This window comes from Mustela lutreola, chromosome 3 (assembly GCF_030435805.1).
Source record: "Mustela lutreola isolate mMusLut2 chromosome 3, mMusLut2.pri, whole genome shotgun sequence".
NCBI lineage: Eukaryota > Metazoa > Chordata > Mammalia > Carnivora > Mustelidae > Mustela > Mustela lutreola.
Genome location: NC_081292.1, coordinates 179,003,286 through 179,009,685, shown reverse-complemented (window position 1 = coordinate 179,009,685; position 6,400 = coordinate 179,003,286). Strand labels below are relative to the sequence as shown.

The 6,400-nt window shown below is 46.7% G+C and overlaps 1 protein-coding gene across 3 annotated transcripts in view; it reads left to right on the top strand.

Annotated features, from left to right (window-relative positions):
• Positions 1-981: 981 nt before the first annotated feature.
• The window catches only part of ACSL3 (acyl-CoA synthetase long chain family member 3), a 67,811-nt gene continuing 62,392 nt past the window's right edge, over positions 982-6,400 (top strand). For all 3 annotated transcript variants that reach the window (XM_059167905.1, XM_059167907.1, XM_059167906.1), the window contains exon 1: positions 982-1,259. The gene's annotated coding sequence lies outside the window, so the exon portion shown is untranslated. The remainder of the gene's footprint in view (positions 1,260-6,400) is intronic.

Genomic DNA, 6,400 nt, shown 5'->3' with positions numbered 1-6,400 from the left:
AAAAAGAAAACCAAAACCCTCCAAATCAGTTTTATTTCCTGTGGTATCAAATCTGACTTAATGTTATAATTTTGTTAACAGACCAACTAAATATTTCGTTAGGTTAAAAAAAAAAAAAAGGAAAAAGCCCAACCCTCCTACCAATAGGGTAATGAAAGTCATCTTTTTTATAGAGCACTGCGGTCGTTGTTTTAGTCATTTGTGTTTTGGTTTGCATTTGTTTGCTTGTGGGGAGGTCGTGTACCAGCACCCAGGTCTTCTTTCCTTTTGTGGTGTTTAAAATGAGATAAATTCTTTAAAATACAGTAACACTTCTAAATTCAGAAGTAGAATGTCCAAAAACAGTAGTTTGGAGTAAACTTTAGCCTTATGACAATAAATCCCAATCTTGTACAGATAGCGCATGCATTTACAGAAGATGGGTTATTTGCTGGGTTAAGTGAAGCCAAAGCAAGAGAAGTAATAGAGGAATCTGCTTTGAATCTTGGGGAGTCCCTCTCGCTTCAGATATTTCCGAAAATCATTTTATTTTACAAAATTTGTCAACAATGTGTGCAAGAACAGGATAAATGATCCAGTTAAGAATGAAAATGATATGCGTATCATTTCATGATCTACGTTCAGATTTAAACATCACAGCAGTAACTGCGTTTCTAGTTATTTTTCGAGGGGAGGGGCGGTCTGGTCCCCCCCGGAGAGACAGCAGACCCTCCCGGAGCCGCCGGCCCTCCGCCCACGTCGCGGCCGCCGAGCCCGCCTCCCCTCCCCCCAGCCGCCACGGTGCGATCCCTCCCGCCCGCCGGGTCCCCACCCCGCGGCCGGTGGCGGCTGGGTCCCGTCCGCGGCGGCTCCGCGAACGACCCGTAGTAACCCCGTCCCGCCCCTGGCCGACCGCGCCGCGCTCCCCCGCCGGAATTCGATAGGCCCAGCCCCGCACGCGCCACCGCCCGCGGGCCAATGGGCGGCGGCCTCTCTGCATATGCAACGAGCGCCGGCCGGGGGTGCGCGTCCCGGGCGGTTCGGCTCAACAGACGCTGGTCTGCCGGCGCCGGCCTGCGACGCTGGGATTGTGGCCCCGGCCGGGGCTGGGACGAGGCGGCGGCGGCGGCAGCGGCAGCGGCCGGGACAGCAGACGGTGGCCCCTTTACAGTGCGGCTGCGCCAGGGTTCCCAGGAGGCGGCACGGGGCGTGAATGCTCTGCGGGCGCAGCCAGGCCTGCGTGGGCCCGAGGCTGGAGGAACCGGGACTCCGGCGTCGCGGTGAGTGTGGCGCCCGTTGTGGGAGCGGCGGGGGCTGGTCGGCGGCGCGGCCTCAGCGTGCGGCCGGGCTGAGCCCGAGGGCGGCGCGGGGTTGGGGCCCGGATGTGGCCGCGGAGCCAGGCCCCGGGGCTGTGCGCCGCGGGGGTTGCGTGGCGGCCCGCGGCGTGTGTGTGCGCGCGTGTGTGCGTGTGTGTGTGGAAAAGCCGGGCAGGGTGGGAGGCGCCGCCGTGGGTCTGGGAAGCTGGTGACGTGGGGCCTGGGCCGAAGGGCCCACGTGAGCGGGGGGAACGGCAGCCGGGTGACTGCGCGGTCCGGGGGAGGAAGGGTGCCCCGCGTCCCTCCCGGCGCGGTGGGGGCGGCCGGCATGGGGGGCTGGCGTCTTTCTTCGGGTGGGCGTTGACGCGTTCCTGCGAGGAAACTGAGCCCTGCGGTTCCGGGAGACCCTGCTGGAGGGGCCGGCGCGGGGGGTGTGTGTGTGTGGCCGCCGACTGTGGGGAGGAATTGGATGGATGAGCCGGGGCGACCTTGGTATTTGCTGTGGCCGCGATGGGTGCTGGTGGGGCTAGGATTGGCCGGTGGTTGGGGTTGAGAGTTGCAGGTTTACTTCTCCCCAAGTGGGTTTAATACATCGGTAACAGAATGTGTCGCGCCGAGGTGGTGCTCGCGCTCTCAGCAGTCCTGCGGGGGAGGGACGATGAGGCCCGCTTCCTAGGTGAGCATCCCGAGGCAGACATGTAACTGGTTTATCCAGTCTGCGTTTAGAAAATGTGCTCTAAACTATTGCATATATGACCCCTCAAAAATAGAAAGGTAGAGCAACATCTTTAGAATCCTATGGACGCTAGAGGGGGAATAGGCCTGTGTGAAAGCGATCACCGCTGCATACAGTGACAAATAGTTGACATTTTATTGAGGCTTTATTATACGCCAGGCACCGTACTAAGTGCTTTATGCACAGTACCTTCACACAGGTAACAGCCCTCTGGGGTAATGCTTATTCCCATTTTACAGCTGGAGAAACTGCAGTTTGGACGCATTAACTTGCCCCAGATCCCAGCATGTTAAGAGAAGCTGGGATTCAGACCGGCCTGTGTTAAAACCCAGAGCTCTTGCATCTAACCACTTGTGTTATGCTGCCTCTCCTTGGTGGTTGGCTGAATAGTTGCCACCGTGAAATTTTTTTGCGGGTGGGGGGGAGGGGTGGGCCAGGAGAGCTGTAGTTTGATGACCTTGATTCCTGATTATCACAACCTTTTTTGTTTCTCCAGATTAGTCCTGGGAGGTTGTTATCTAAGTCCTGAAGGTTGTTGCCCTGTTGTCTGAAAGTGTATTAGAAGGTTATTGAAGGAAAGAGGTGTTACGAGATGGTAGTCATTTGCACACTTTATTCTTTTGTTTTCTGGCATCTTCCTCTGCAGTTCTTACCTTGGGGATGACTAAGACTGCTGTAGTCACTGTGGCATGTTCTTTAGACTTTTCAAGCTATCTTTTACGGGAAGGGTCAAGGTGACAAATCACCTCGTGCGGTCAAGTCTCTGTTACTGGATTTGTTAAGATATTTCAACAGGATTTAAAGCTGAAATACTCGGAATCTAAAATGCCCTTCTTGAAGAAGGAAGAAGGAAGGTTTGAAAGAAATGAAAGATGGGTAAATTATGAGCGGAAAATCATGTATCTGGTGGGAATGTGTGTCAGATCTTAAAGCCTCAGGATCTTGTGCTTCCCTGCTGTCTGGTTCTGCTTAAATGACTATTTCCATTCCTCATTCAATTAATTGCTCAGCCAGAGCCTTTCACTCATGTTGTATTTTAGGTCCTATGTAAGGCTGGGAATATAGTGCTGTACAGAACTGATGTGATCCTTACTTTCATGTAGGAAACAGATAAGAAGCAAGTCATCATACAGATAAATACTTAATTATAAATTATGAGAAGTGCAATGAAGAAGAAGTGTGTGAATGAAGATTTTAGTGAGCATTATGATTTAGATGGAAAGTAGGGAGTTTTTTTTAATAGATATGGTGAGGTTTTACAATCTTGCATTCTGAGTCTCTAATTAAATGTGCCTAATGCAAGAGTTTGAGAACTTTTGAACACTGATGTTCTTTTCATTTCACCGTGCCTGATCCTACTCAGAATACCACTCCAGCTCATGTTACATGGAAAATGAGATCGGGAGCTTTTTGAAGCAGTCAATCTGCCTTACAGCCTAACTGTTCTGTAGTACTTAAATTTTCCCCTCCCAACGTGAATATTTGGGAACCAAGAATCTTTATCTAAACTTTGGACTTGATAGGAGTTGGATGTTTTCAGGAAAGCCAGACCAAAAAGGTGACAGGTTTTCCTAACTTGAGATAAGTAGCATCATGATTATCAGAAGTATCCAGGGTAGTTATATTTGACTTAAAATTCTCACCTCTTAGGAGACAAAATAATTATGTGGTTTGGGAAATACAAACTGTTAAGTACATGAATATTTCAGTTGAATGTGTATTAAGCCAGTACAAATAATTCATTACAGTACATATACTGAAATGCCGTCTACATGCAAAACACTGCTAGGTGTACCATGTGGAATAAGTAAAAAGGTGAATTTGACAAAGTCCGTTTTCAAGGAGATTTAAATTTAATGAATAGTAATGCTCAGATTTAAGTCACGTCTCTCCCCCCAACCTTTTCAAAGTACTCATGTTAGCCCATTTGATCCTTTTTAAAGCCTTGTATCACCAGGAGAAATACTGAGAAAAAGGAAATTTGGTGGTAAAATTGCCAGACATGGTGATTAATAGTTGGGAGAAGCTGTACAGTGATTACTAGTTTACTGTCTTGGAGCCATCATACAGAGGTGATGTAGACTCCTGGGCTTGGGTGAGATTGTCTGTAGAGAGGCTAGAATGAGAACAAGTGGAGGCCTGGGCTGGAGCTGGGTAGAAGAGGCTGAGCTTGGCAAGTGAGATGGAAGGAGTGGCTGGGGAACCTGGCTCAGGTGGGAGCCATAGCTGGAGTGGTATCCCTGCAGCCAGTGGGGGAGCTAAGAGGGAAATTGAGTAATGTCCTGTGGATTTAGCGACTCCGAGGTCATGAGTGCCCTTTTGCAGGTGATGTTGATGGGTGGGAAGCAGAAGCAAGTAGAAGGTGAAGAAAATGGAGATAGCAAGAACAGGAAACTTTCTAGAGTTTTGATTTTTTTTTATCATTTAAGTTTAAATTCTGATGGGAAGGTGTTCCTTGAAAGGGAGAGGTTGAATACAGATGAGAAAATTGTTTGCTTATTTTTGCAAAGTTCCTGAGAAGATGGAAGGGGGTGGGATCCTAATGAGGCCTGAGCCTTAGCCAGGAGGAGGGACACCTTTTATGTAGTAACCCAAGACAGGCTCGTAACTGATCTGACACTAGTCAGTACTTTATCCTGGAGGCTTGGCAATTTTCCAAAAATTACCAAGAACTGTTAAATTCAAAAAAACAAGCTCAATTTTAGCTGACCCGATAGGTTCTTTACAAAACCTCACTATAGAAGCTTTGTGTGAAATTGATTTAATGTGTGATTTAATTTTGATTTCATCCACCTTAATGGGGTATGTACTTCAGTCTGACTTGTGATTATTGTTTTCTCCTGAAAAAGGAGACATTATAAACATTGTCCTGTGATTTCTTCTACATGCTCTTTTTAGTTTCATAAGAAACAATTTTTAGACTACTTCTTTTCCCCTGACATTTTAAATGACTTAATTTTTTTCATTTAAAAGTTTAGCTTCTTGGGCACCTGGGTGGCTCAATTAATTGCCTGCCTGGTCCGAGGGTCCTGGTGTTGAACCTCGAACATGGCTCCCTCCTTTGGGGAGGAGGGGGAGCTGCTTCTTTCTCTTGCTCTGCGATTCTACCTTGCTTGTGCTCTCCCTCTCCCTGTGTCAAATAAAATCTTTTAAATAAAAGTTGAGCTTTTGTTTTCACTGGGATATGTTTTACATACATACTTGTAATTCCTACTCTGAGGGATAAAGTATGAATTGGTAGATGATTCAGAGGGTTCAACTGATCTGCTAATTCTTAAATAGAACTGAAGATAGCTAAATAACCTTTTGGATAAACCACCTCAGTTACAGGTTTCTACTTGCCCTTGTTGTATTTGTTATATGTAGGGAGATTGCTTTATTCATTCATATATTTATTTAATGCCTGTCTTGCAAGACACTGGGAATTTGAAAATGATTGATAGTCTCTGTTCTCAGCTCTTCTTGGTTGATGGAAGGAAGTTGTATGAACATTATATGGTGTAGGCAAGGAAGGTGTAAGGACAGAAGTATTGCAGTGTGGTATAACTAGTACAGACAGCAGGAAGGAAGAAGGGGAGACTTTGCAGTGGCGGTAATAGTGACCTGAGTCTTTTTCTCTTCTTTTCTTTTTACCTTTTATTTTTTATTATTTTTTAAGATTTTTATTTATTTATTTGACAGAGAGAGAGATCTCAAGTAGGTAGAGAGGCAGGCAGAGAGAGAGAGGGAAGCAGGCTCCCCACTGAGCAGAGAGCCTGATGCGGGGCTCCATCCCAGGACCCTGAGATTATGACCTGACCCGAAGGCAGAGGCTTTAACCCACTGAGCCACCCAGGCGCCCTGATAACGTGGTTGATGAATTGGGCTGAGGGGAACAAGGGAGCCAGGGAATAGAAAGTTTGTCTTGAATTTGGTCCAGGTGTGTATGTCTACAAATATGTACATATTGGAGATATTATAATATCAAAGAATATTAGAAAAATAAAAAGCTTATCTTGCTATCCTAACATTGCTCAAGACGTGAAAAGCTGTCCATTTTTCTGTTTGTCATGGTCAGTCTTTTTGTCCCCTACTTAACTTAGAAAGTAACCACAATTAACACTTTCCTGCTACAAAGCTTTGTTTTTCCTCTTCTAGACGATTGGTCTTTGGAATAAGGCTAATAGCCAACGCCATTACAGTACTTCCTCTGGTCAGGCACTGTTCCTACTTTCTTCTCACTTATAATAGATACAGATTTTTTTTCTTTTTTTAATCACTCTTACTTCACAGATAAGGAAATTGAGGCACAGAGAACCTAAAGTGACTAGTCTGTGTGTGTGCTCGATCTCCTCTGAAGCAGTTCGGTTCAAGAGTCCATCCATGTTCT